A 7,629-nucleotide genomic window follows, 5' to 3' on the forward strand; every position below is an offset into this window, starting at 1 on the left:
AAAAGAAAAGAGTAGAGACAACGGCACGCGGTGTTCCCAAGCGGTCACCCATCCAAGTACTGACCGCGCCCGACGTTGCTTGACTTCGGTGATCGGACGAGAACCGGTAGTTTTCAACGTGGTATGGTCGTTGCCTGGTAAAATTTTCCAAGATGGTACGTTGACGATTTTTTGTGATTGTTCGATCGTTTGGATGTGACATTTTTCGATGGTACACATGTCAGAAAATGTACAAGATTTAAAAGAAGAAAAAAAAAAAAATTTTTTTTTGCGAGTCGTTTTTTAGTTTTTTTTTTGCGACAAAATGACGAAAAAAAAAAACTCGTATGAGGCGTTAAATTAAATTGTTCGTTTGGACGATCTCAACGAGTCACTTGCGATTAACGTAATTTAAAATTTGAGAACTTACTTACTCACTTGCTTGCTTAGATGGAAATAGCACCCCACTTGAAGTAAACGCCGACACGGACCGGAGATGAATAAACTCCGAACGGACGGGGTTAATTCATGAACTGACCGTAGTACGGTCGAAGGTTCGCCGCCGCCGCTACCTGCTTTCTTTCTTAGAACTGATAACAGAGTTGGTTTCTTTGTCTGTTCATTCATCGAAATTCCCACCACTCTGGCCGGGCCGGGCGGGGTGGGTGTGTGTTGTTTCATGATTTGTTCTCTTCTCGATTTATTCTTTTTCCGACGTCGTTCGATTCATAGAGATGTTTTCGTCGAAAGTGTGGTCGCGTTTACATTGCATTAAAATTTAATTTGTTCCAGTGCGACGATGAAACAAGAAAAAAGTTTCAAGTAAGTACGCACGCACGCACACCTACATATTTCATTTTTTAAATCTTTCGACGTTCGTAGTTTCTGCTCGAAATGTCGACTAATAGTAGGGAATGTTTTGTTGATTTGTTTGTTTTTCGTTTTGAGAAGAACAAATGAAAATTTCGTTGGATTTCTGTCGACCGACGACCGACTGAAAATCCGCCGACATCGGACGTAGTTTTATTTAGAGTGTCTGAAAAATGCAAACAATGCAAGATTTCCGTATTTTTGTTGGTTTGTGGTGTTTGGGGAGTTTTTTTTATGATTATAAAATGGTTTCGTCGAGAAAAATTGCTTCTTTCGCAATGAATTGGCAAGAAAAATTAAAAAACTCGTCCGTTTCCCGTCGCTGGATGTTCGACGGTGGTCCGTCTGATTTTCCCTTTATTTTCGTAAAATTGACGAGAATTTCGCCGTCAAAACTGTTTTTCGGTGATGTTTCGATGATGGGATTTCGTCGTGTGAGGTAATTTTTGAGGAAAAAATGTCGATTTTGCGAAAAAAGTCGTTCGAAAAGTCCGTTCGTCGTACAAATTCGTTTCTCATGGTCGAGTCCGAAATTGACATCGTTTTTTTTCCGACCTGTTCGTCAAGATCGTTTTCAAAAATCAACTCCTACGAAAGGCGAAGGTTTTATCTTCGTTCTTGAAAAAATTCGACCTTCTCGGACGTCATCTTCGACCGTTTGTGAATTTTTTTCCTACACTCTGCAGGTTCGTCGGTCGTCGCTCCGATCCGTGCTGCGTCTCTTTGCGAGGCGATTTTCGAAAAGATCGCACGTACTTTTCGACCGATTCGTTCGTGAAACTTGTAGAGGATGCTTCCAAGTTTGTCTGGTCGAAAGCGGAACTTTCCTGTTATTCGTGGAAAACGCGTAACGTCGGCGTCGAACTTGGATGTCATCTCCTTGTTTCGGAGGGTCTTTGTTCGAGTCGACGTTCGATCGGTCCTTGTTCGCTTTTGGAGGTCGGCTGGTCGTCCGGGAAAACTTGAGGTTATTCAGGAGGCCATCGCCGACCGAATCGCTCATGTTCCCGCACCCGGAGGCGGTGATCTTCGCGTAAAGAGAACGATGCCATCACGCGAAAGCTGTATTCGAGGCCCACTGAATTTTCTAACTCGACGAGAAGGCTCTCGTTTAGTCCGCGGTCCGCGCGTTTTCGAACGCGCCAACACTTTGACTTTGGCGCCCAATTCGTTCTGTAAAGTTCATTCGTTCTTTCACCGAAGAATAAGCCTACCTATAATAAAAAGAAAAAAACGCGCGCGCGATAGACGAAAATATGGCCGACGTAGAAAATCAAGCAGCTTCGACGGTCGCCGGTGCCACTTCCGGCTCCTCACCGGTGAAGAAGGAGAAGAAGCCCAAAAATCCGAGAAGCAAACCTTCTCATCCGCCCACTTCGGAGATGGTCACCAACGCCATCAAAGGCTTGAAGGAACGCGGCGGTTCTTCGTTGCAGGCGATCAAGAAATATGTCGCGGCCAACTACAAAGTCGACGCGGAAAAATTTGCGCCTTTCATCAAGAAGTACCTTAAGGGCGCCGTCGCATCCGGTTCGTTGGTCCAAACCAAAGGAAAAGGAGCTTCCGGTTCGTTCAAGTTGGCTTCTGCCGTCACCGGTGCAGCTAAGGCTCCGTCCGCCACGAAAAAGAGATCTGCCGCTGCGACCGCGTCGTCATCGGCGAAATCCAAGAAGACGGGCGTTGCTAAACGTTCCGTCGCGTCAGCGCCGACGTCCGCCGAAAAAGGATCCGCCTCAAAAGCCGGTAAGAAGGCCGCCCCCGCCGCTTCGGCCAAGTCTAAGAAAACTGCCGCCGAAAAGAAGAGCGTCGCCGTATCGAAGGCTAGAAAGGCTGCGTCCGCTCCCGAAAAGAAAGCCAGCGCCGCCTCCAGATCGCCCGTCAAACCCAAGACGCCATCGAAAGCGAAGAAATCCAACAAGGCCGGTCCAACCAAGAAACCGAAAGCGCCGAAACCGAAAACGGCCAAAGCCGTCACCGCCAAAGCGAAAAAAACCGCTTCACCCAAGAGAAAGAAGTGAAAAGTCGACGACGATGATTTAATTTTTTCAACGACGACGACGTCCTGGTGGTTTCGGGAACGTGCTCCGATCGTATATATCGACGTAGGGGCACCATCGATACAAATAAATGGCCCTTTTCAGGGCCACAATTATTTTCAAGAAACGAACGAAAGATTCGCTTGGACAATGCACATTCTGTTGAGGAGATACATACTTTCATTTGATTTTCTTGTCTATTCATTTGACTGTCGAAACAGTGTTATTACAAAGAATGATAAACTTTATTATATAATAATGTTTCAAATAGTCTCAGTTAAAAGAAAATTTAATGTGAAAGAAAAAAGCAAAAGTTTATCGTTTTATGTAAGTACGAATTTTGTGAATAAATCACATAACCTAACTTTTTTTTTTTTTTTTTTTTTTTTTTCAATCTCAAAAAAGTTGCATGCGCGAACGATAAATTTTCAATTCGTTGGAAAATAATTGTGGTTCTGAAAAGAACCGATTTTTTTTTTCTCTTTTAACACCTTCGAAGATGAAGAATTTGTTAATTCTAGATGGTCGGATCGGATGGATGGATGGATGGATGGAGGAAATTTAAGCCCTCTCGCCACGAATGCGTCTCGCCAATTGGATGTCTTTCGGCATGATGGTGACACGTTTGGCGTGGATGGCGCACAAGTTGGTGTCTTCGAAGAGGCCGACGAGATAAGCCTCGCTGGCTTCTTGAAGTGCCATCACGGCCGAACTTTGGAAACGGAGATCGGTCTTGAAATCTTGGGCGATCTCTCGGACGAGACGTTGGAAAGGCAGCTTGCGGATCAAAAGTTCAGTGCTCTTTTGATAACGACGAATCTCACGAAGGGCGACCGTACCGGGCCTGTAACGGTGAGGTTTCTTGACACCTCCGGTGGCGGGAGCGCTTTTTCTGGCCGCCTTCGTGGCCAACTGTTTTCTAGGTGCCTTGCCACCGGTAGATTTACGAGCCGTCTGTTTAGTTCTCGCCATCTCGGATATCGGATGAATCAAATGAAAAGAATTAACGTAGGTAGTGGCTTGCTTGCTTGCTTCGACCGAACGACCGACCGTACGTACGAACGTTCGAAAGTCAACTGAAAATTTTCGTCGCGCCAACGGCCGTTTTATAAACTCGATGAGTCATACGGCGACGCCATTGGTGGATTCGTTTTTAACGCGAGGTGGAGCTGCCGTAACTTATAAATAGTCCCGCGGAATGAAATTTTGACGTTAGTTCCATAACGAACTTGGTCGAAGCTACGTCGTTTTGTACGAAGAATTTCCTAATTTTATCAAGATGACCGGTCGTGGTAAAGGTGGCAAAGGATTGGGAAAAGGTGGCGCCAAACGTCATCGCAAAGTTCTACGCGATAACATCCAAGGTATAACGAAACCGGCGATCAGAAGATTGGCTCGTCGTGGTGGTGTGAAACGTATTTCCGGTCTCATCTACGAAGAAACCAGAGGTGTGTTGAAGGTCTTCCTCGAGAACGTCATCCGTGACGCCGTAACTTACACCGAACACGCAAAACGTAAGACCGTCACCGCCATGGACGTCGTCTACGCCCTGAAACGTCAAGGTCGTACCCTTTACGGTTTCGGCGGTTAATTTTATCATTTTATGACGTGTATCCGCATCCTCAGAGGAATAACAACAAACCCCCCGCAGGCAAGCAAACAAACAAACAAAAAAAAACGGTTCTTTTCAGAACCACAAAATAAATCAAACGAATTAAATATGTTGCTCAATTGTGTGTTTGTCTTCAAATCGAAATGAAAATCGTACGGAGTGAGTGATCATTTTAATTTGTGATCCAGGCGGCGACTTTGACAATTTTGACAGCAGTTTTAGGTTAGAATGACCATCGTTAAAAGAACGTTTTTGCCACGAAGAGTATATTTGAGGTTATGTCCAATATGGGGTAGAGTTACTCTCCTCAGACGTGACTTGAAACAAAATCTCATAGCAAATAAAACGATTGATTGTAGTATTACGGCTCACCGCTGACGACTGCTGCTGCAAGAAATTATCGAGACGGAGAGCACGTATAGGCGACCGGTGTGTGTGTGTATGTTCTTAACAGATTAATGTGCGAAATGTGAAGAAATTTACGACGAATCGGAATGTTTCTTGAATTAGATAATCAATAAATTATTATAGATAGAGTTGTCGAGTTCGTGCTTTAGTCGGGCATTGAATTTTTCTAAAAATTACGATGAAAAGTCGTAAAAATCATCTTTCTTGGTTGAATGTAATCGAAAATCTTCCGTTCAGTCTACGCTCGTATAATGAATTAATTGATCGGTTTAACTTTAAAATATCTAAAAGACTTTTTAACATGATTCTCATAGGTTGTTGTATTTTGGCGAAAAAATCAATTCGTTCGAGTTGAATTTTTGGCCCTGAGAAGGGCCGATGTGAAGATGGTTTTTATAAAAGTTTTTGTTTTTCGTTCGAGATGACGGCGGCGAAGAATTAAATTTAAGGCTTCTTTTCGGTCTTCTTGGGCAACAACACCGCCTGGATGTTGGGCAAGACACCGCCTTGGGCGATGGTAACGCCGGAAAGGAGCTTGTTTAACTCCTCGTCGTTCCTTATAGCCAATTGAAGATGTCTCGGAATGATACGGGTTTTCTTGTTATCTCTGGCGGCGTTTCCTGCCAATTCGAGAACTTCGGCGGCTAGATATTCCATTACGGCCGCCAAATAAACGGGAGCACCTGCACCCACTCTTTCGGCGTAGTTTCCTTTACGCAGAAGACGATGAATTCTGCCGACGGGAAACTGAAGTCCGGCACGACTGGAACGAGACTTCGCCTTTCCCTTCACTTTACCTCCTTTTCCTCTTCCGGACATGTTGTTATACGATATAAACAGCAAAACACCTACTGCGACTGACACGAAGCGCACTGACAAACGTACGGCTTGAAATAAATGCCGAACGCGGCGAAGGCTAGAAATTTATATGGTCGGTACAGCGCCATCTCGTTAGGGCAATGGTCGAACGACGAACTAAGGCGGAGCGCCTGTTTGTCGCTCGCTCGTTATAAATAGAGGGATTTTAGGTGTGCGGCGTTTTAGATCGAGTATACTCGTCGTAACGTGCACGTCGTGTCTGTCTCGTTTTCTGTTTTTAAACGTTTTTTTAACTCGACGACTAGAAGAGAATGCCACCCAAGACCAGCGGTAAGGCGGCCAAGAAGGCCGGAAAAGCTCAAAAGAACATCTCGAAGAGCGACAAGAAAAAGAAGCGCAGGAGGAAGGAGAGTTACGCCATCTACATTTACAAGGTGTTGAAGCAGGTCCATCCCGATACCGGTATCTCCAGCAAGGCTATGTCTATCATGAACAGTTTCGTGAACGACATCTTCGAACGTATAGCTGCTGAAGCCAGTCGCCTCGCTCATTACAACAAACGTTCGACCATAACCAGCAGGGAGATCCAGACGGCGGTGCGTCTTCTTTTGCCCGGTGAATTGGCGAAGCACGCCGTTTCTGAAGGAACCAAGGCCGTCACCAAATACACCAGTTCAAAATAAATCCTCCTCGAGCAGCTTGGAAGTTGGTTGGAAAAAAAAGAAAAAAAATCGGTTCTTTTCAGAACCACAAATTCAACTCGAACGAATTAAAAATTTTCGTCTTCATACTATATAAGTTCCTGAGAGAAAATATAAATAGTGAAAAATATATTTAAAAAAAGTTTGACATCAGAAATGTTAATAAAAAAAGAAAAGAGTAGAGACAACGGCACGCGGTGTTCCCAAGCGGTCACCCATCCAAGTACTGACCGCGCCCGACGTTGCTTGACTTCGGTGATCGGACGAGAACCGGTAGTTTTCAACGTGGTATGGTCGTTGCCTGGTAAAATTTTCCAAGATGGTACGTTGACGATTTTTTGTGATTGTTCGATCGTTTGGATGTGACATTTTTCGATGGTACACATGTCAGAAAATGTACAAGATTTAAAAGAAGAAAAAAAAAAAATTTTTTTTTGCGAGTCGTTTTTTAGTTTTTTTTTTGCGACAAAATGACGAAAAAAAAAAACTCGTATGAGGCGTTAAATTAAATTGTTCGTTTGACGATCTCAACGAGTCACTTGCGATTAACGTAATTTAAAATTTGAGAACTTACTTACTCACTTGCTTGCTTAGATGGAAATAGCACCCACTTGAAGTAAACGCCGACACGGACCGGAGATGAATAAACTCCGAACGGACGGGGTTAATTCATGAACTGACCGTAGTACGGTCGAAGGTTCGCCGCCGCCGCTACCTGCTTTCTTTCTTAGAACTGATAACAGAGTTGGTTTCTTTGTCTGTTCATTCATCGAAATTCCCACCACTCTGGCCGGGCCGGGCGGGGTGGGTGTGTGTTGTTTCATGATTTGTTCTCTTCTCGATTTATTCTTTTTCCGACGTCGTTCGATTCATAGAGATGTTTTCGTCGAAAGTGTGGTCGCGTTTACATTGCATTAAAATTTAATTTGTTCCAGTGCGACGATGAAACAAGAAAAAAGTTTCAAGTAAGTACGCACGCACGCACACCTACATATTTCATTTTTTAAATCTTTCGACGTTCGTAGTTTCTGCTCGAAATGTCGACTAATAGTAGGGAATGTTTTGTTGATTTGTTTGTTTTTCGTTTTTGAGAAGAACAAATGAAAATTTCGTTGGATTTCTGTCGACCGACGACCGACTGAAAATCCGCCGACATCGACGTAGTTTTATTTAGAGTGTCTGAAAAATGCAAACAATGCAAGAT

The 7,629-nt window shown here is 44.1% G+C and overlaps 2 non-coding genes across 2 annotated transcripts; both read right to left on the reverse strand.

Annotated features, from left to right (window-relative positions):
• Window positions 1-15: 15 nt before the first annotated feature.
• On the reverse strand, window positions 16-135 carry LOC148165431 (5S ribosomal RNA). Its single transcript, XR_015771478.1, has one exon. It is a non-coding gene; the product is annotated as a 5S ribosomal RNA (ribosomal RNA).
• A 6,472-nt stretch (window positions 136-6,607) lies between these two features.
• LOC148165432 (5S ribosomal RNA) lies at window positions 6,608-6,727 on the reverse strand. Its single transcript, XR_015771479.1, has one exon. It is a non-coding gene; the product is annotated as a 5S ribosomal RNA (ribosomal RNA).
• Window positions 6,728-7,629: the final 902 nt, after the last annotated feature.

The sequence above is a fragment of the Gnatocerus cornutus genome, unplaced genomic scaffold, assembly GCF_029298725.1.
Source record: "Gnatocerus cornutus isolate USDA-ARS CGAHR unplaced genomic scaffold, icGnaCorn1.1 ctg00000320.1, whole genome shotgun sequence".
NCBI lineage: Eukaryota > Metazoa > Arthropoda > Insecta > Coleoptera > Tenebrionidae > Gnatocerus > Gnatocerus cornutus.